We start from the raw sequence: 21,729 nt of genomic DNA, 5'->3' as shown, positions 1-21,729 counted from the left end.
ATTTTGATCCAATCTACATATTCAAGTCACTTCCCCAAGTTGGTTCCCCCTCAGAAACAAATGTGAATGGCCAACCATGACTTGTTAATATGGCCCAACGTGTGAGAATTGGTCGCATGATGGGCCCACCATTCGACAACATCAATTCACATGGGGCATAACAATTGTCCTAATCAGAATATCCCCGATATTATCCATATATTTAGCTCGATGATACCGATAACACTGATAGTATCAAAAATTCTATCTATCGGTGATATATCACTACATATCACCAATGTATCGCCAATATTTTCGACGGTGTAAATTCCAAGTCTCTTGTATTGCCAATATTTTCGACTATGTAAATTTCAGGTGTTGCTTGTATCACTAGTGTATCAGCAATATTTCAATAAGATTGCAAATATGTCGATGTCACCAAAAATCAATTTATATATGGATCGGAGTAATTTTTTTTCTTATGTTATCATTTAGTTTTCTCTCATCATTTATTTGTCTTATAAACAGGATTATTATATTCTCATACTATGACATTATATTAAAGTGGTTTTTCGTATACTATGGTGAGTTATTTTACCCTCTCTTTCAGATAATATTAATCAAATTTAGAATGATTTAATATGCAATATTAAAAAGGTATGTGATGAACTCATTATAATTGTTTCTCATTCAATGAAGGAGAACATTCACTCACAAAAAGTCAATTATACTACTAGATGTGCGCCGTTAAAGTTTTATAATTTTATCAAGAAAATGAATTTGAAGGACGAACATATTAAAGTGATAAAAGATACTCCATTTAAAGGATTTATGCATTTTCTCAAGTTTCTAGTTCAACGCATATTTCTAAATACTATTCTTACTAAATGGGATGACGAACATAATTGTTTCCTTTTCGGAGGAAAGATGATATTTTTTAAACCCCAAGACATTGCCATTATATTGGAATTGAGTATGAATGGAGAACATATAGATTTGAGAAGGGAATTGAGTGCAAGTGAAAAAGAACTAAAGAAAAAATATTTTGCAAATGTTTTTCTAAAGAGAGAGTTAATAGAGGAGAATATTAAGAATTTGTTGAAAGAAAGTTCGAAAGAATCTATATCTGATTTTGCGAAATTGTTCATACTGTATTTATTCAATACAATTCTTTTTTAATCGCCAGCGAGACAACTCCTATATTTTTGTTACACTATGTGAATGAGTTGGAAAATTTGCATAGTTATGCATGGGTCACTGCCATTTGGATATTTCTGGTTAGGAGTATTTCTGAAAGTGCGAGGAAGAAGAAAAAGTACGTGAATGGATGTGTCATGGTTTTGGAAGTAAGTATTACTTCTTATATAAATGAGGTTGTTTTCAATCAACACACACACACACACACACACACACACACATATATATATATATATATATATATATATATATATATTTGCTTTGCATGTCTTTCTCATCAATGATATTATTTTTAACAACCATGGTTAAACGAGCATATTATTCTTCCGTCATGGTTATCAACAAAGATAATGTATCCACGTATTTAAAGATGGGTCGATAGCAGTTATCGACAGACGGGCACACATAAAAAAATTTTAGACAGTCTTATCTGCGCATAGGTATATACATTTGTTAAAGAATTATTTATTTAAACATTCATCACTATTATGTTCAAGTGTACATTTATATTGATATATTATCTCCATCAGATTATTGAAGATATAACCCCTACAAATGAGGAGAGTCACCTTTTATCTTTCACTGTAAGCACTTTATATTTATATTTTTCCCATTATGTAATTACCCCATGGTTGTACACTTGAGATATATAAGTCTTTATTGTGATTAATATATATGAGACATCAAATTCAATCAAAGAGATACGTCAGTGGTTAGAACTATGCCTTATGAAGATGAAGAGAAAATAGTAAATATTCCTCATATAATGATTATTTTGTTTATAACATAGATTCTTGATAATATAAATGATCTCACACTTGATCATATATGTAATGATTGTGATATTCATATATGACACCTTAAGCTCGAATAGAGAAATACGTCAGTGGTTGGAACCCATACTTCTGAAGATTGATGAGAAAAATGTAAGTAAAATTTTATGTATTTTCTATACATATTTTTAGATTATATAACTAATTTCACATTACTTTATATAAGGTGACTTTAAATACAAATAAATAAATTCGTTAGTGATTGGAACCCATACTTGTGAGGATGGAAGAGAAAATCGTAAGTATTTTTTACATAATGGTTATTTCATTTATATACATGCACATATTTCTAATTAAAAGATCATTTTGAAATACTTTGTTTTTATTGTAGTTTATTTCAACTTGTATTGAATCTTATGCTATTGAAATAGGACCAGTCTATGACTCGAAATATGAATTACGAAGAAAGGTTATATTACAAAGAAATGTTGAAGGAACGTAAACAATTATTGGAGGTGTTAAAGCGAATACAAGATAAGCTAGATACGCAGGCAGCACTCACCACAGAGATATTTGATAAATTGACAAAGTCAGAGAAGAAATGCCATTATGCTAGTCCAATGTGTGAGACAATGTAGGATAATTGGATGGCAGCATGTAGTCCACAACTTTTCCCTCATATAAATGTAATATTGGATACACCATTAACTGCAAATGAGCCACATATTTTCTCTCCTATGAATGCGATGGCCACCAATCATGATTTTGTACTTGGAAGTCCGAGTTCCATAGTGAAGCGTGTGAAAGAGGGTGGTAGGATTAGAAATGCTTCAAAGATCTTACAATCACCGTACATGATAACATATCATAAACGTAATACTAAAAGCAAAGTAAAATCACTTGATAATGATTCAACAATGGAAGAGAGGGCAGCTGGGCTTATGCTGTCTCAAGAAGAGGATGTTGCAATTAAAAGTTTCGTTCACATGACTGATTGCAAGTATGACACATAAATTAACTAGTTTGTCATTATTCACTTATTTTCATTGTGGTAGTTCCCTACACTAATACCCTATACATGTCTTTAGGAAGGATTCTTGTGGACCACTTTATGTCCTTCGAAGTTCGTTAAATTTATTGATTAATCCTAGAGGATGGCTTGATGATGAGGTATATCCACATATACTGTTTTCATTTTTGTACTACCTCATGTAGCAGCATATATTAATCTACTATTAATGGATACAAAGAGTATAATCATTTGACATATTTTATATATATATATATATTTATATATATATATATATATATCAGGTTATAGACAAGTATAATGAATTGCTAAAAAGTCGACAAAATAGAGATAGACCGGATTTATTAAAATGTCAATTTTTTAATACCTGGTTTCATGTAAGTTTTTTATATAAATACGCAATGTTCATACAAATATTGATGTGTTTAGCAAGCATTTTAGTTTGTTCATGATTGAACTATTTCAGCAATTTATATGTTTAAGGAGAAATGATAAGGCAAAAAGAAAGAAAAGTGAAGACACGGATAATAGTTTTAGTCATCAACTTCAATGTATCTTTGAGACGATACCTTATGATTTGGGGAGTAGGGATAAAATTTTTATTCCTATGAATGAAGTATCGCACTGATACTTGCTCACTATTGACCTGAAGAAAAAAATATTTTTAGTTTACAACTCTATCAAAGGTCATCATACATTTAGCTACATCAACACAATGGTATGTAGTTGTTTATATGTTTCGATTTAAATTATTTTTTTAAAGTAAATTGTTTAAACTCGAATAATATGATTATAAGAATATTTACTTTTTTTTCGTTATTACAGGTTACAAGTGTTAAGAAATATTTTTCAATACATAGTATACCCGATTGCGGTACTTTCAACTCATTATGGATAATGAATGCCCTCAACCAAAAAATTCGTATGTTTATCTTTCAATCACTTCTTTGTACGGATGTGTATTGATTTTATTTTAATAGGTACTCACTTTTATCATTTTAATGTAAATATGTATGATTGCGGTCTTTTCGTGATAAAATTTATGGATTGCTTGTCCCAAGCAGATAGATTTTATTTCAATTTGGTATTTTCACTTCTTCTTTAGGATTTTTCATTTATGTATCATTTATGAGATATATTTACAGTCCAATGTCATGGTCAGGGAGATATGCAATTTGTATGAAAAAAGATAGCTGCACAACTTTTGCTTGGCAAGATAAGTCCATAGAAATAAGGTATTAGTTTCGATTTTAATTTCCTACTAAGTTTAGAATCACAAACAGTACTTACTGCTTACATTTCTTTTATTTCTAGTAGATATTATGAACTGATTGGGTTTATTGTGCCATTTCCATATATGAAACATTCCTATACTTTTTTGGATGTGAAGCAAGACTTCGAAAGTATGAGTATGACATTCCTATACTTTTGTGGCCTGCTCAATGTGATATTGCAGGTGCACATGAGTTGGAGATGGCTAGTGTGGCTAAGGATGATACTGATTACCAGAATATAATTTTTTTTCTCTTTTCGAGTAGGGTCTTTATGTGGATTCGTCTAGGAAGATAGTACAAGCTAAAGAGATCATGATTGTTTATCTCTCGTGATTTCCTCTGTTACCAGGTAAACAGAGATTTCCTGTTACCCTGATCCGCATTGGTCCACGTCACCACTCACTTAAAAAATAAAAAATATAAAAGAAAGCTCCGGATGCCAAACCATTATAAAAAAAAACAAAGGAAAAAAAACCAGAAAAAGAAAACGGGAAGGAAGGGAAAAGAAAAGGAGGGTGTGTTTCGTGACCTCCGACTCGCCCTTCTCGTCAACGAGTTCACCAACTCGGACGTCGACTCGCTCCTCCTCGACTCCACCCACCTCAACACTGCTTCCAATCTCTCCACAGTCTCCCTCACCCACGGTCAGTAAATCCCCTAAATACCCTTCTCCTTCTTCCAAATTCCTCACCACCTCCCTTTCTCACTACCAAATTGCCCTTATATCTCCTTCTATTTTTCATTAGGCTACGGTTGTTGCGATGTAAGCGGGCCTTTTAGAGAATCTCTGCAGCGGATTGTCAATAGCAAGCACAATTTTGACTGTCTCTTCATCGAGGTATTATTCCTTTGTTGGTTCCATTGCCTACCTCACTTGCATACATTCAAAGTCCAATTTTTTAAATTTTTAGTCCGATGCTTTTCGGATTTCCAAAATTTTCATACAAAAAGTTAAAGGAGGGTGTAATAGACATCCGGGCTTGAGAAGCCAGAGAAGTTTGTAGCGGAGTTAGAGGAAGTCGGCATAAATCTGGATTGGATTATTGCTGTGGTGGATGCTGAATCACTTCCCAAGATCTTAAGCATGGATATTGTGAAGCAGCAGTTGCAGCATGTGGATCTTGTGTTGCTGAACAAGTACATTTTTTACCTGATAGGAATGATCACATGCATTATCCAGCCCTGTGTTCCCTGCCAACATGTCATGTGTGTAGGATATCTGGGCCATGCGAAAGAAAGAATGTGGATGGTTCATTTAAAAAGGAAGCAACAATTTGAATGGTCTGGATTGCTGTACCGGTACCACCATGTGACGGACAGGGGACCAGATTGTTTTTTCCAACCAACTTAATTGCCCTGATTGTTTTGTTAAATTACCAAAAAAGCCAAGCACTTATCATGATATGGATAATAAGTATAGGAAATGATCACATACTCCGAGTATTTCAATTCAATTTGTGGGGCCTACTTTAATGTGTGAAGAATCCAAACCATGCATCAGGTGATCCACGTCCTGCTCATTATATAACTCAAAAACTAGGCTGGTCTAAAAAAACTCAAGTCAGGATCCTCTATTATTTGGTAAACAAGGATTCCCTGATTGCCTAATCCTCTTGTTTTGGATGGCCTTTTTTGCCCGTAAATCATTTAACAGACTGTAAATGATTTGCAGTATTTATAGGAAAAAAGTTTGGATTTCATTTACAGGCTCGAATGGTTCTCCATTCACAAAACTTAAAATGCTTTACAGGCTATCCAAACGCACACAATCATTTACTGCTTAAAGCCAAATAGAATAGGCACCTGTAAATCATTTGCAACTTAAACCATGCCGCAAAGGAAGGCTGTCTCCTCTTAAAATGTTCACAAGACCACTTTGATTGATCATTCTAAGTCATTCATTGGGCCATTCAAAACTCTAGTGGCCCATAGATTATATAGGATTTGGGGATAATTTTCGTCGATTGCTTTTAATGGTGACCTCGTAGATTTATTTAAAGATTTTTTAGATTTATTTGAAGTGTTTTATGTTAGATGACGGGTTATATATATCATACAACATCTTTTTTTAAAAAAATCAGTCCTCATGTTAAATTTCTCTTGACATTATAGGTCAATTGAAAATAGAGCTCTTATGACTTATTTGCACGCTATGCTTGGTGGATTCTGTGCCCATTCATGACGTGATATAGACATCGACTCAGTAGTGAAAGTTGGTATGAATGATCCAGACATGGATGAGAAGGTACCGAATCTAGAAATTGGTATGGAGTTTAAAACAGAGAAAGATGCATATGATTTCTACAATAATTTCGGAAGGAAAGTTGGTTTCAATATTCGAAAGCATAGTGTAAAACAAGATAAAACGACAGATTTATTGAAAATGAGATATTTTATTTGTTCCAAAGAAGGTAAATGTTCATTTGATAAACGTGATGTTAATGTAAAGCATCATCGGGATGAAACAAGAACAGGTTGTGAGGCACATATAAAAATTAGATTGGGAGTTGACGGAAAATATCGTGTTACTGATATTAAGATTGATCATAATCATATTCTTACATCTCCTGAAGAAGCTCATTTGTTGAGATCACAATGGAAATTTACTCAAGAAGTAGTTGTCGATAATTGTGATAATGCAGGTATAAAGCCAAAAGCGACATATGATTTCATGACTAAACAAGCCGGTGGTCGACAAAATGTTAGATATAATTTGGTAGATTACAAGAATTATTTACGGACGAAAATGGTGAAAGCAATGAAGAAATTTGATGACGAAGGTCTTTTGATATTTTTTAAAAGAAAGCAAGCTGAAGATCCAATGTTCTTTTATTGTATTCAATTTGATATTCAAGATTGTATCACCAACATTTTTTGGGCAGATTATGAACGTTTTGGAGATGTGATTTGCTTTGACACAACGTATAAAACAAATAAGTATGGATGGCCATTTGCACCATTTATTGGTGTTAATAATCATCATAGACAGACAGTTATATTTGGGGCTGCACTTCTCTATGATGAAACAATCGATTCTTTCAGATAGTTGTTTAGAACATTCTGTGATGCAATGTGTAAAAAAGAACTCCAAACCATTCTCACATATCAGGATAAGGCTATATCAAATGCCATCAAGATAGAGTTACCTGGAACGGTTCACCGTATTTGTGTATGGCATATATATGTTTCAGAATGCTTACAAACATCTAATATGCCAGATTCCGAGCCTGGGATACTACAAGGAGGATTTTTTTTTTGTATATACATTTAACTCATAATAAGCATAACCACAAGATTACCCAATTGACAAAGGCAACATCATCATCACATATCCACTAATATAATCATTTGAGTACAATGCTGAAAGGGAAAATACATATATCGAAATCAAAGCTCCAGAATACAACTGCACGCTCCAAGCTCAACGCTGCTGCAACCTAATAACACCTGCACGCATCTATCGTGCATAAGCTTATAGAAAGCTTAGGAGGTGGTGTAAGTGTGTGCACAAGGTAAGTGCCAAGTATTCAATACAATGTCATTATCATAAAAACTGGAAGTACTGGTAATCCATAAATCGTACAATATCGGAATAAGCAAAGATACTAGCAAGATCATGAATTATCTGAGTAAGCAGAAATACTGACAAGAGCAGGAATTATCAGAGTAAACAGAAATACTCACAAGATCATAGATCATACGATAACAGAGTAAGCGGAAATACGAGCAAGTCCATGAGCCAATCAATATCAGAATACGCAATATATAACAGCTACGCAAACGAGGAGTCATAAAGAGCCAAATATCAAATGCCGAGAATGCAATGGGGTATATAATTCCTTATTTGTTCACAAATACGTCACCATATCTAGACCATATAAATGCGGACACCGTAACCCAAGATGTCGTATGTCAGCGGATGTAATGCAATATACGGTGCGAATGGAATGACCATGCGGAGTGTGAAGTCGGGATGGTAGTGCGTAGTATCACACGCTATGGGGTCTATCACAAGGGACTTCTATCCAAACCACCCCATACCTAAATTTGGATAGTCGATTCAATGTGGTAAACTCCCGATCTCAGGTTAGTCGCGCGCCCCAACCGAAATCCTGGCCATTGCGAAGGCACACGTAACAACTAGTTGCATACCACCAACCCGAGTAGATAGTGAATGAATGAATGCATGAATGAGTATGCAACTCCGCTCACTAAATCCACATATCGGTACGGTCATCTCTGGGATCATCACGGGGTTTAGTACACTCCAAATGGCACCGCCGCTCTCCCAGGCGCAACCCAAGTGAGCGTAAGAAACCTCACTATCCGCCCGGCCAATAGTCGCCAATACCTATCCGGCATGTCGATAGCGGACCCATTCACGAGGTGATACTCAGGCTAGTATTGCCCCCTACCCTCGGGCGGGTAAGGCCACACCCCTCCCAACCGACCACGACACAGTGGGAGACGCGGCCTGCCTCTTGGTATTCGGCGCTCATGTATCCACTCGGTCTCGACGTTGGGGCGTCTCCTGGCCACGGAGGTTTAGGGATTTTCACCCAGGGACATCTATGGCGCCCGTATGCTAGAACCAAATATTTTCGGTGTCCCATTTGGCCATCCACGATATGCCTGTGGAGGCTACGACCCTGATGTCGCTAGGGCGTACAATAATCATAATGCGAGATGCATGAGTCATACAATCCAGTCATGCATCAATCCTGTGCATACTGCGTGCTCAAGTGAGATAACCTCCGCCTATCAGGGAGTCTCATAACAACATGCTCAATGACATATGCAATGATCAACCACATCTCATAACAAACATGCAGATGATGCGTATGGGCATGTATCATGATGCTATGCTGTCACATACTCATAATCGGTATCAATAACCGGCATCGACAATCGACCTCGACAATGTGGACATTTAACCAACATTGCCCCCAAGGAATGGCCCTCATGGATCCTAATATATAGTGGACCTATGACCTCACACAAGGGCCAAATATAGAACACCATGGGCCTTACTCAAGAGCTTAATACATATCACGATGGGCCTTTCACATGGGCCTAACATACATCACAATGGCTCCATAGCCTAGCCCTCAAACACACCACAATGGGCTTTGTACAATCATAATGGGCTGCGTCACATGGGGCTAATACGCATCACATGGGCTACATGTACATCACAATGGGCCACGTCCATGGGCCTTTATACATCATAGTGGACCCCAACCTACGGGCAGAATATACATCACAATCGAAATCCACAATCGGCCACGATGATTGGCCTTGGTTGATAATCAGCCAATCGACCACAACAATCATAATCGGTAGTCGATAACCAGAATCGGCAAATCAGTCACGTCAATCAGAATCGGTCAATAATCAGCCTCATTGATTGGTCGAACATGGCCTATGGGAAGGTCACAATATGAACATTCAACCATCATCGCTTAACCAACATTGCTCCCAAGTAGTGGCCCATGTAGAGTCAAACATAAGGTGGGCCCAAATATCCGACAGGTGGCCTCAAATAGTCATCACAGGTGGGCCTTGCACGCGCAGCACGTGGGCCTACGCATCACCAAGGGTCGATAAGTGGGTCGCATCACATGGGCCTAATGCACATCGCTATGGGCCGCATCATATGAGCTAGAAATACATCTCGATGGGCTTCATCACATGAGTAGGAATATTTCACAATGGCCTCACTAAATGGGTCGGAAACACATCTCAATGGGCCACGACGTATGGGCCGAGTATATATCACAATGGGCCACGACCCATGGGCCGCTACCCGTGGGCCTCAAATACAAGTGGGCCACATTAATGGGGCCCATATATAAACCTCAGGTGGGCCCTGCTCATGGGCTTCAAATACATAATATGTGGGCCCTACCCATGGGTCTTATACGCTTCAAATGGGTCACGCGTCATGGGCCCAATACATGTCACAATAGGCCTTGCATCAATGGGCCGCACTAATGGGCCTCGTACACATCAAGTGGGTTGTATCAAATAGGCAGCACTAATGGGCCTCGACCCTTGAGCCCTGATATATATCATAATGGGGTGCCTACCCTGGATGGCGTGGATAAAAATACATCAAAGTGGGCTTGACAAATGGGCCACAACATACATCAAAGTAGGCCTCATAACATGGTCATACATACATCAAATGGGCCACACCAATGGGCCCCATATATATCAAATGGGCCACACTCAAATATAAGTGGTGATAATGATTTTCACTACTAAAATTTTCAAGGCCCGCCATAACATTTATTTCCCATCTAATCTAATCATAAGGTCTCAAGATTTCAAAGATAGCCGTTCAATCCTCACCGTGCACTATGGTCCACTTGATAAATAAATCTGTATTATTTTCATCCTAAACCTTAAAATCATTTTTCCAAAAATGGTTGGACGGTTGGATGAAACACATGCATCGTGGTGCGTCCCATTGGGATGGAAGGCATAGATAAGTCACATATCCCGCTATGGAGGTCCACAATTGTGGACACAACACATGCATAAATGGGTCTTAAGTAAGACCCACCAAAATGTTTATTTTCCACCCATCCTAGGGCCCAACATACTGTCCATCCAAACTGGGGCCAACATGATGTTTATTTTCCATCCAAACTAATCTGGTGATAGGGTCACATGGGCCTAGGGCCCGCTATAATATTTATTTGCATCCAACCTAGGCCACTGTAATATTTATTTGCATCCAACCTGTTAATAAGGTCATATAGACCTGGGGCCCACTATAATATTTATTTATTTATTATTATTATTATTATTATTATTATTATTATTATTATTATTATTATTATTATTATTATTTTAACCTGTTGATAGGGTCACACGACATTGGACCCACTACAACATTTACTTGTATCCAATCTGTTGATAAAGTCACATGGGCCAGGGGCCCACCGCAATGTTTACTTGCCATACAACCTCTTTATAAAGTCACGTGGACTAAGCCACTGTAATATTTATTTGTCCACCAAACTTTTGGTACGATTATGTGATCTTGGGGTCCACCATGATGTAGTTCACAAATCCAACCCATTCATTGTGTGTGTGCCACCAATTTAAGGGTCCAAACAGAGTTTCAGGTGGATCCAAGCTGCATGTGGACCCCAGCAGTTGATTCCATGTGGCTTGACATACCACCGCATGAAAGATGATGGTGTGGGCCATACGAGAATGTTTTATAACTGATTTTTAGAACCAACGTATCAAATAAAGGGACCTATCAAATGAATGGCGTGGATGTAGAACATACATCATGGTAGGGTCCACCATTGGGGCCAATGGGACCCTCCCTACTTAACGTTGGACGTCCAGAGAGTCTAGCCTTAAAATCTCTTCTTTTTTTTTATTTTTATTTTTTTTGACGCTGTGTGAAGCACGTCCAGCGTCCGTGGATGACGCTGGACGGACGAAGTGAATATGAAAGTTCTTTAAGGTGGGTCCCACGTTGACGTGGCCCACCTTACAGGATCAACTTGATATTTGTGGTTTTTCCATCACCCACAAGATAGGGCCCACATAGCTTGGACGACCATGGGGTCCATCTGATGGACAAATATACATCACATCTTATTGAGTGGGCCACAAAATAAAGGAAGAAGAGAGAGAGAGAGAGAGAGAGAGAGGGAAGGAGAATCACCCACTTTACTCTTTTTCTTCTTCCCATATACTCCAATGCTTCTATGAAGCTCTTTCAACGGTGAAGATGACAATCTAGAGGTTGGATTGGTGGGGATCTAAGGTAGATGGTGGTTGGATTTTTGGGATGGTTGGACGTCCATGGCTTTTGCAATGGAGAGTGAGGAAGAAAGAGGGAGGGAGAGAGATAGGAGAGAGAGAGAGAGAGGTGATGGTTTATATGTAATTAATGAGTTGACTTATGGGGAAAAGGGAATGGGTGGTTATTTATGAGTTATGGCTAAGGTAGGGTAGGGTGATGTCACCCCTAGGGTGACATCATAATAATTATGTTTCTAGGAAAGTACAACCAAAGGGATAGGTAGGTCCCGCGATCAAGCGATCAAAGGCTGAGATAATGCACGGGCCGGATCTCATAATCTGAGCGTCGCATTGACGCACGAGACGCGTCGTCGGAACCGCAGCAACGACGGGCTGCACTTCTCTATGATGAAACAATCGATTCTTTCAGATAGTTGTTTAGAACATTCTGTGATGCAATGTGTAAAAAAGAACTCCAAACCATTCTCACATATCAGGATAAGGCTATATCAAATGCCATCAAGATAGAGTTACCTGGAACGGTTCACCGTATTTGTGTATGGCATATATATGTTTCAGAATGCTTACAAACATTTAAGTCATCTATTTTGTTCTTCCAAGTTGTTTGGCAATGATTTTAGGAGATGTGTATATGATTTTGATGAGGAGCATGAATTTCTTGAAGCGTGGAAAAGAATGATCATGAAATATAATCTCATAGATAATATATGGTTACAACAGTTATTCAATGAAAATGAGAAGTGGGCATTAGTATATGGAAAGAATAGTTTTTGTACAGACATGAAGAGCACGCAGCGTTGTGAAAGTTTAAATAAGGATTTGAAGAAATACTTGCATCCTAGTCAAAATATAATTAGATTTTTTGAACATTTTGAACGCTTGGTGGATGATAGACGAAATGCAGAATTAGAAGTCAATTTCAAGTTGACACAAAGTTCACCAATTGTAACTTTTCCTGTTAGTATCCTAAAGCACGCAGCTAGTGTATATACACCAACTATTTTCAAATTATTTCAAGCAGAATTTGGTGATAACCTTGATCAAATAGTGGAACAAGTAGATGAGTCCGGTACAATCAGAAAATATCAAGTTTTGAATAGAAAGTTTGAATTCATGAGTATTTTGTGTTCTCATGCATTAAAAGCTATGAATCATACCCTCACAAATATCCCGGTTAAGTACATCTTGAAAAGGTGGACTCGATAAGCTGCTTCAATTTCATTCTCCTCATTAAGTAGTGGAAGTGACTCCATTGACAAAAGCAAGAAATCACAATCCCGGCGTTACAATAGTTTACTTTGCAATTTTATGAAATTAGCAACAATGGGTTGTGAAAGTGAAGAAGCATTTGAATGTGCTTCCAAGCATTTAGAATGGATGTTGCAAGAATTGAAAAAGATTTTGAAAGCAAAAGAAAATGAAAAAGAACCCTCATCACATGTTGAAAGCCTGAGTAATGAAAAAGATGTTCAAGCTTATCGAGTAAAATTCGAAGATGGTGATGTGCAGCAAAGAAGTGAAATCACTAAAATTTTAAAAAAAAAAGCTCATAAGAAAGCAATGAAAAATTATTATATCAAAAGAAAAAGCGCTAAAATCATTGAAGTAAGAGAAAAAGCTCATGAAATTAAAAGAAAAGAGAATTGTCGTGGTAAACGTAGAATTAAGAATAGCTTGGAAAGAGGAAAATCGAAGAGATGTCCACAGAAAGAGCAGAGAGATATACCAAATCCAGTCCATCCCAATCAACAGCCCACATTAGTACGCTCTAATGTTCAATCTCCATTTGCTCAGGTAGCATTTTGATTACCCTTAGAGTAATGAAAATTTATTTTATAGTGAAATTGAAAATTTTCAAGAAACTTAATATTTACTTGTACATTATGTTATGGATACAATAATGTCGGGCCTCTCCCCGTAACCACGTACTATATATCGGAAGCACAGATTCAACCGCAACTCTCTCATTCTTGGTGTCAACCACAGCTGTTTCCTTTCATGAATCAACCACATCCATATATCCAGCATGAAATTGATTCAAATTTTCATATGCTTGATAATTTCAACTTTACACAATTACTTCAGGTAATGAATAACATTTAAGGAAAGCTGATATAGTTTAGTTTTGTAAAATGAAAATGTATGCATATGTAAACTTAGGTATTTTAGTAATTAAAAAAGTAGTTGTTATTCAATTTAAATTTTGATTTGAATTATATCTTAATGAAATTAACTCAAAATTTATGGAATGTTGACTGTTTAGTATCCTGTTACAACTGGTGCCTTCCAACAATTCATGGTAAGTGGCAGTAATTCAAAATTTGGAACAGAGGAACAACGACCTTTATCGAAATAGAATATGGTAAGGTTCATCGTATCTAATATTTTCTTAAATCATTTTCAGTTTTTTCCTAAAATATCTTAGCCCCTAAGTATAATCACATACTCCACACGAGAGATAAACAATCACGATCTCTTTAGCTTGTAATATCTTCCTTAGATGAATCCACACAAAGACCCCACTCGAAAAGAGAAGAAAATCATATTCTGATAATCAGTATCATCCTTAGCCACACTAGCCATCTCCAACTCATGTGCACCTGCAATATCACATTGAGCAGGCCACAAAAGTATATGAATGTCATACTCATACTTTTGAAGTCTTGTTTCACATCCAAAAAGTATAGGAATGTTTTATATATGGAAATGACACAATAAACCCAATCAGTTCATAATGTCTACTAGAAATAAAAGAAATGTAAGTAGTAAGTACTGTTTGTGATTCTGAACTTAGTAGGAAATCAAAATCGAAACTAATACCTTATTTCTATGGACTTATCTTGCCAAACAAAAGTTGTGCAGCTATCTTTTTTCGTTCAAATTGCATATCTCCCTGATCATGACATTGGACTGTAAATATATCTCATAAATGATATATAAATGAAAAATCTTAAAGAAGAAGTGAAAATACCGAATTGAAATAAAATCTATCTCCTTGGGACAAGCAATCCATAAATTTTATCACAAAAAGACCGCAATCATACCTATTTACATTAAAATGATAAAAGTAAGTACCTATTAAAATAAAATCAATATACATTCGTATAAAGAAGTGATTGAAAGATAAACATACGAATTTTTCTGTTGAGGACATTCATTATCCATAATGAGTTGAAAAGTACTGCAATCAGGTATACCACGTATTGAAAAATATTTCTTTACACTTATAACCTGTAATAACGAAAAATAAATAAATATTCTTATAATCATATTATTCGAGTTTAAACAATTTACTTCAAAAAAATAATTTAAATCGAAACATATAAATAACTACATACCATTGTGTTGATGTAGCTAGATGCATGATGACCTTTAATAGAGTTGTAAACTAAAAATATTTTTTTCTTAAGGTCAATAGTGAGCAAGTACCAGTGTGATACTTCATTCATAGGAATAAAATTTTTATCCTTACTCCCCAAATCATAAGGTATCGTCTCAAAGACACATTGAAGTTGACGACTAAAACTATTATCCGTGTCTTCACTTTTCTTTCTTTTTGCCTTATCATTTCTTCTTGAACATATAAATTGCTGAAATAATTCAATCATGAACAAATTAAAATGCTTGCTAAATACATCAATATTTGTATTAACATTGCGTATTTATATAAAAAACTTACATGAAACCAGGTATTAAAAAAATGACATTTTAATAAATCCTGTCTATCTCTATTTTGTCGACTCTTCAGCAATTCACTATACTGGTCTATAACCTGAAACATAATATATATATATATATATATAATATGTCAAATGATTATACTCTTTGCATTCATTAATATTAAATTAATATATGCTGCTACATGAGGTAGTACAAGAATGAAAACAGTACATGTGGATATACCTCATCATCAAGCCATCCTCTAGGATCAATCAATAAGTTTAACGAACTTCGAAGGACATAAAGTGGTCCATAAGAATCCTTCCTAAAGACATGTATAGGGTATTAGTGTGAGGAACTACTACAATGAAAGTAATTGAATAATGACAAACTAGTTAATTTATGTGTCATACTTATAATGAGTCATGTGAACGAAACTTTTAATTGCAATATCCTCTTCTTAAGACAACATAAGCCCAGCCGCCCTCTCTTTCATTGTTGAATCATTATCAAGTGATTTTACTTTGCTTTTAGTATTACGTTTATGATATATTATCATGTACTATGATTGTAAGACCTTTGAAGTATTTCTAATCCTACCACCCTCTTTCACACGCTTCATTATGGAACTCGGACTTCCAAGTACAAAATCATGATTGGTGGTCATCGCATTCATAGGAGAGAAAATATATGGCTCATTTGTAGCTAATGGTGTATCCGATATTACATTTATACGAGGGAAAAGTTGTGGACTACATGCTGCCATCCAATTATCCTCCATTGTCTCACACATTGGACTACCATAATGACATTTCTTCTCTGACTTTGTCAATTTATCAAATATCTCTGTGATGAGTGCTGCCTGTGTATCTAGCTTATCTTGCATTCCCTTTAACACCTCCAATAATTGTTTACGTTCCTTCAACATTTCTTTGTAATGTAAGCTTTCTTCATAATTCCTATTCTGAGTCATAGACTGGTCCTATTTCAATAGCATAAAATTCAATGCAAGTTGAAATAAACTACAATAAAAATAAAATATTTCAAAATAATTTTTTAATTAGAAATATGTGCGTGTATATAAATGAAATAACCATTATGTAAAAAGTACTTAACGATTTTCTCTTCCATCCTCACAAGTATGGGTTCCAATCACTGACGAATTTCTTTATTTGTATTTAAAGTTCCCTATATAAAGTAATATGAAATTAGTTATATAATTTAAAAATATGTATAGAAAATATATAAAATTTTACTTACATTTTTCTCATCAATTTTCAGAAGTATGGGTTCCAACCACTAACGTATTTCTCTATTCGAGCTTGAGGCGTCGTATATGAATATCACAACCATTACTTATATGATCAAGTGTGAGATCATTTATATTATCAAGAATCTATGTTATAAACAAAATAATCATTATATGAGGAATATTTACTATTTTCTCTTCAATCTTCAAAAGGCATGGTTCTAATCATTGACGTATCTCTTTGATTGAATTTGATGTCTCCTGTATATCAATCACAATAAAGACTTATATATCTCAAGTGTACAACTATGGGGTAATTACATAATGGGCAAAAACATAAATATAAAGTGCTTACAGTGAGAGGTAGAAGGTGACTCTCCTCATTTGTAGGGGTTATATCTTCAATAATCTGATGGAGATAAATATATCAATATAAATGTACACTTGAACATAATAGTGATGAATGTTTAAATAAATAATTCTTTAACAAATGTATATACCCGTGTGCAGATAAGATTGTCTAATTTTTTTTTATGTGTGCCCGTTTGTCGATAACTGCTATCGACCCATCTTAAAATACGTGGAGACACCATCTTTGTTGATAACCATGACGGAAGAATAATATGCTCGTGTAACCATGGCTGTTGAAAACAATATCATTGATGAGAAAGACATGCAAAACAAATATATATATATATATATATATATATATATATTGATTGAAAACAATCTCATTTATATAAGAAGTAATACATACTTCCAAAACCATGACACGTCCATTCACGTACTTTTTCTTCTTCCTCGCGCTTTCAGAAATGTCCAAATGGCAGTGGCCCATGCATAACTATGCAAATTTTTCAACTCATTCACATAATGTAACAAAAATATAGAAATTGTCTCGCTGGCGATTAGAAAAAGAATTGTATTGAATAAATATAGTATGAACAATTTCACAAAATCAGATATAGATTCTTCCAAACTTTCTTCCAACAAATTCTTAATATTCTCCTCTATTAACTCTCTCTTGAGAAGAACATTTACAAAATATTTTTTCTTTAGTTCTTTCTCACTTGCACTCAATTCCCTTCTCAAATCTATATGTTCTCCATTCATACTCAATCTCAATATAATGGCAATGTCTTGGGGTTTAAAAAATATCATCTTTCCTCTGAGAAGGAAACAATTATGTTCGTCATCCCATTTAGTAAGAATAGTATTTAGAAATATGCGTTGAACTAGAAACTTGAGAAAATGCATAAATCCTTTAAATGGAGTATCTTTTATTACTTTAATATGTTCGTCCTTCAAATTCACTTTCTTGATAAAATTATAAAACTTTAACGGCGCACATCTAGTAGTATAATTGACTTTTTGTGAGTGAATGTTCTCCTACATTCAATGAGAAACAATCATAATGAGTTCATCACATACCTTTTTAATATTGCATATTAAATTATTCTAAATTTGATTAATATTATCTGAAAGAGAAGGTAAAATAACTCACCATGGTATACCAAAAACCACTTTAATATGATGTCATAGTATGAGAATATAATAATCCTGTATATAAGACAAATAAATGATGAGAGAAAACTAAATGATAACATAAGAAAAAAATTACTCCGATCCATATATAAACAGATTTTTGGTGACATCGACATATTTACAATATTATTGAAATATTGCTGATACACTAGTGATACAAGCAACACCTGGAATTTACATAGTCGAAAATATTGGCAATACAAGAGACTTGGAATTTACACCGTCAAAAATATTGACGATACATTGGTGATATGTAGTGATATATCGCCGATACATAGAATTACATAGAATTTTTGATACTATCAATATTATCGGTATCGTCAAGCTAAAGATATGGATAATATCGGGGATATTCTGATTAGGACAATTGTTATGCCCCATGTGCATTGATGTTGTCGGATGGTGGGCCTATTATGCGACCAATTCTCACACGTTGGGCCATATTAACAAGTCATGGTTGGCCATTCACATTTGTTTCTGGGGGGGAACTAACTTAGGAAAGTGACTTGAATGTGTAGATTGGATCAAAATCACAAATGTGGTAAATTGCTTACATATGTAAATGGATTCCTATGTATATAATTTACTATGTGAAACATTTAAGCATTTAAATGGTTTGTAGACAAACATGCCCGTAAGTAATAGAAATTATCCAATAAATGTTAAAACTTGTACACCAGAACCCAGCTATTGGGATGTTCCATAGTTTCTAACTTCTTGAAGGTTACAACTTACAAAATGTGGCTAATGAACAGAAGATTACAATGAACTGATATAACCACTTTCTAAGTGGGTTTACTTCAATTTCTAACAATATTGGAAGTATTTGCATGTCTTTGTTTCCTTCTCACTAAATTTACAACGTCGCTGTTATGTAACTACAAAGAATTACAAATATGAAAGGAGTGGTCTGCGTTGTTGAGCTTGTGTTGTACAGAACTGGAGGATGAAATTAGACAAACTATTAGCATAAATGTGATTTTTTTTTTTTGCTTTTCTCATCAAAGTGGGTATTTGTGGATAAGATCGAGTGGGAGAAGATTTGAATTGTTGAATGACGTCAGCGGTTGCTACTGCTGGAGGAAATGACATTCGAAAGGTGGGCTGGCTACATGGTGGTGCTGGTCACACGACCAGAGCTGGTTTGGAGTCCGAAGTTTTCTTTTAGTTTTTTTTTTTTTCAAAGTGAGTGGTGACATGGACCAATGAGGATTAGGCAATCAGGGAATCCCTGTTTACCAAATAACAGAGGATCCGGACTTAGGACAGATTGGATAGTGACTCCAGCACTACCCAACTAGTGTATTGGGCAAAGTGGGACCCACCCTAATATATGTGTTTTATATTCTAGCCATTCAGTCATTTTGCTAGCTTTATAGGGCATGAGCCCAAAAAATAAATAAATAAGCCCAGGCTCGAGTGGACCACACCCACTGTTTATTTACTATCCAACCTGTTGATAAGGTTACATGACTTGGAGAAGGGAAAATGACCTTATGAAGTTTTTAGTAAGGGCCCTCAATCATCATTGTTTCCTATGGGCTACCGGAGATTTTGATCTATTTCATCTGGCTGTGGATAAAACAAATACATCACAGTGGGCCACACAGCACCCAAGAACACATGGTGTTGGGTCACCCCAATATACTTTCATTCGCAGCACCTGTTTGACATAAGTGCGTGAGAATCCCTTGCTCTGTGGGGCCATCGTATTATATATGCAACATCCACTCCGTCCACCAGGTTCTATGATATATTCTAGGCCGTTGGAGAAAATATCATCTGGATACGTAACTCATATGGGCCACACAACAGGAGACAATTGGGGATGGTATACCAAGTATGGGTTTGTTTGTGAGGCTGCATTGGTGTGAATCTTTCATCAAATCCATTAATCAGGTGTAATTCACTGGGATGAAGTTAAATACAAAAACACCATGATAAAAAAATATCAAGTGGGCCACACCATCTCAGCCTAGATTCTTTAGAGCAATTTCATATTGTTCCCATTAGAATGGCCCGTCAGAGCTTTTTATCAGGAGAATCTTGTGTATTTTAATTAAAATAAAATTTCTCACTTGATTTACGGCGTGGATTTACATAAAAAAACACGGTGGCCCCCTACAAAGCTTGGGTGTTGCGTAAGAAAAACAGAAAATTAATGCATTCAAAAAATCCATCACAATTTGGAAATCCAGATGCACGATTAAATGCAGGCTCACTTCATCTTTTAGCCAACCAGTTGCAGCTGGCCCGTTGCTACTCTATGGAATCCCTACGATAGGTGAATCTGGACCCTCCTATTGGCGGGCCCAGTTACGGATGATCGGTGAATCTTGAAAAATACCAGCATCTGATGAACAGAATATTCCCTTTTTGAATCAAGAACATTGACTTTCGAGGCTTTCTCTACCACTGAGTCATCCCCTCAGAGGGACCACTTCATGGATGGTCTAGTATCACCAAACGTACAACCACGTGTACGGTGGAGCGGCAACGAACCATGTCTGGTTCACTGCGCGACAGTCAAGAGTCTGCCTCAACTTCAAAGAGCATGATGAATACATGTAGTGCATAGATGAAAGAATAAAATACAGGCATATACATGCATGCATGCATGGTATAGATGCATGAATACATTGCATGCATGCATACTTTCGGATGCTTCTTTCTTGCTTTTGCAAGCTCAATCCTTCTGTCGCGCCCTTTGTCTCACTTGGCGTCGCTCCTCCTTGAAACTATATCAACCTCAAACCGAGGATACGTGTAGTGTCCTCGACCATTACTTCTTGACAATCTGGACCCGTGGTAATCAAGACCGTTGATATGATGGGTATTGTTCTAATGGGGGATTCCTCTTCCTGAGGAGTCGTTTGGATGCTTCTAATAGCTTGTTTGAAAAATGCTGATTAACTTGCAGTGATGACTGGAAGTGGATCCTTGGAAAGAGCCCTCACTTCCCGTTTTCTTTTTCTGTTTTTATTTTTTCCTTTATTTTTTTTAATAATGGTTTGGCGTCTGAAGCTTTCTTTTATTTTTTTAATCCGTTAAGCGAGTGGTGACGTGGACCAATGAGGATCAGGATAACAGGAATTCCCTGTTTACCTGGTAACAAAGGATCCGGACTCTTAGTACATAGGGTAAAGCACCTAAAAAAGTAAGAATATTTTGGTCATTATGGTTTAACAGTACAATTAGAAGACTATTTCGATTAGATAAGTTTTGTTC

General features: G+C 35.9%; 1 long non-coding RNA gene across 1 annotated transcript; it reads right to left on the bottom strand.

Annotated features, from left to right (window-relative positions):
• Positions 1–14,559: 14,559 nt before the first annotated feature.
• LOC131220385 (uncharacterized) lies at positions 14,560–15,302 on the bottom strand. Its single transcript, XR_009158545.1, has 4 exons — positions 15,181–15,302; positions 15,019–15,091; positions 14,868–14,940; positions 14,560–14,647 (listed from the first exon to the last, which is right to left on the bottom strand). It is a non-coding gene; the product is annotated as an uncharacterized LOC131220385 (long non-coding RNA).
• Between the last annotated feature and the right edge of the window lie 6,427 nt (positions 15,303–21,729).

Source organism: Magnolia sinica, chromosome 12 (genome assembly GCF_029962835.1).
Source record: "Magnolia sinica isolate HGM2019 chromosome 12, MsV1, whole genome shotgun sequence".
NCBI lineage: Eukaryota > Viridiplantae > Streptophyta > Magnoliopsida > Magnoliales > Magnoliaceae > Magnolia > Magnolia sinica.
This window is presented reverse-complemented; position numbering and strand designations above follow the sequence as displayed.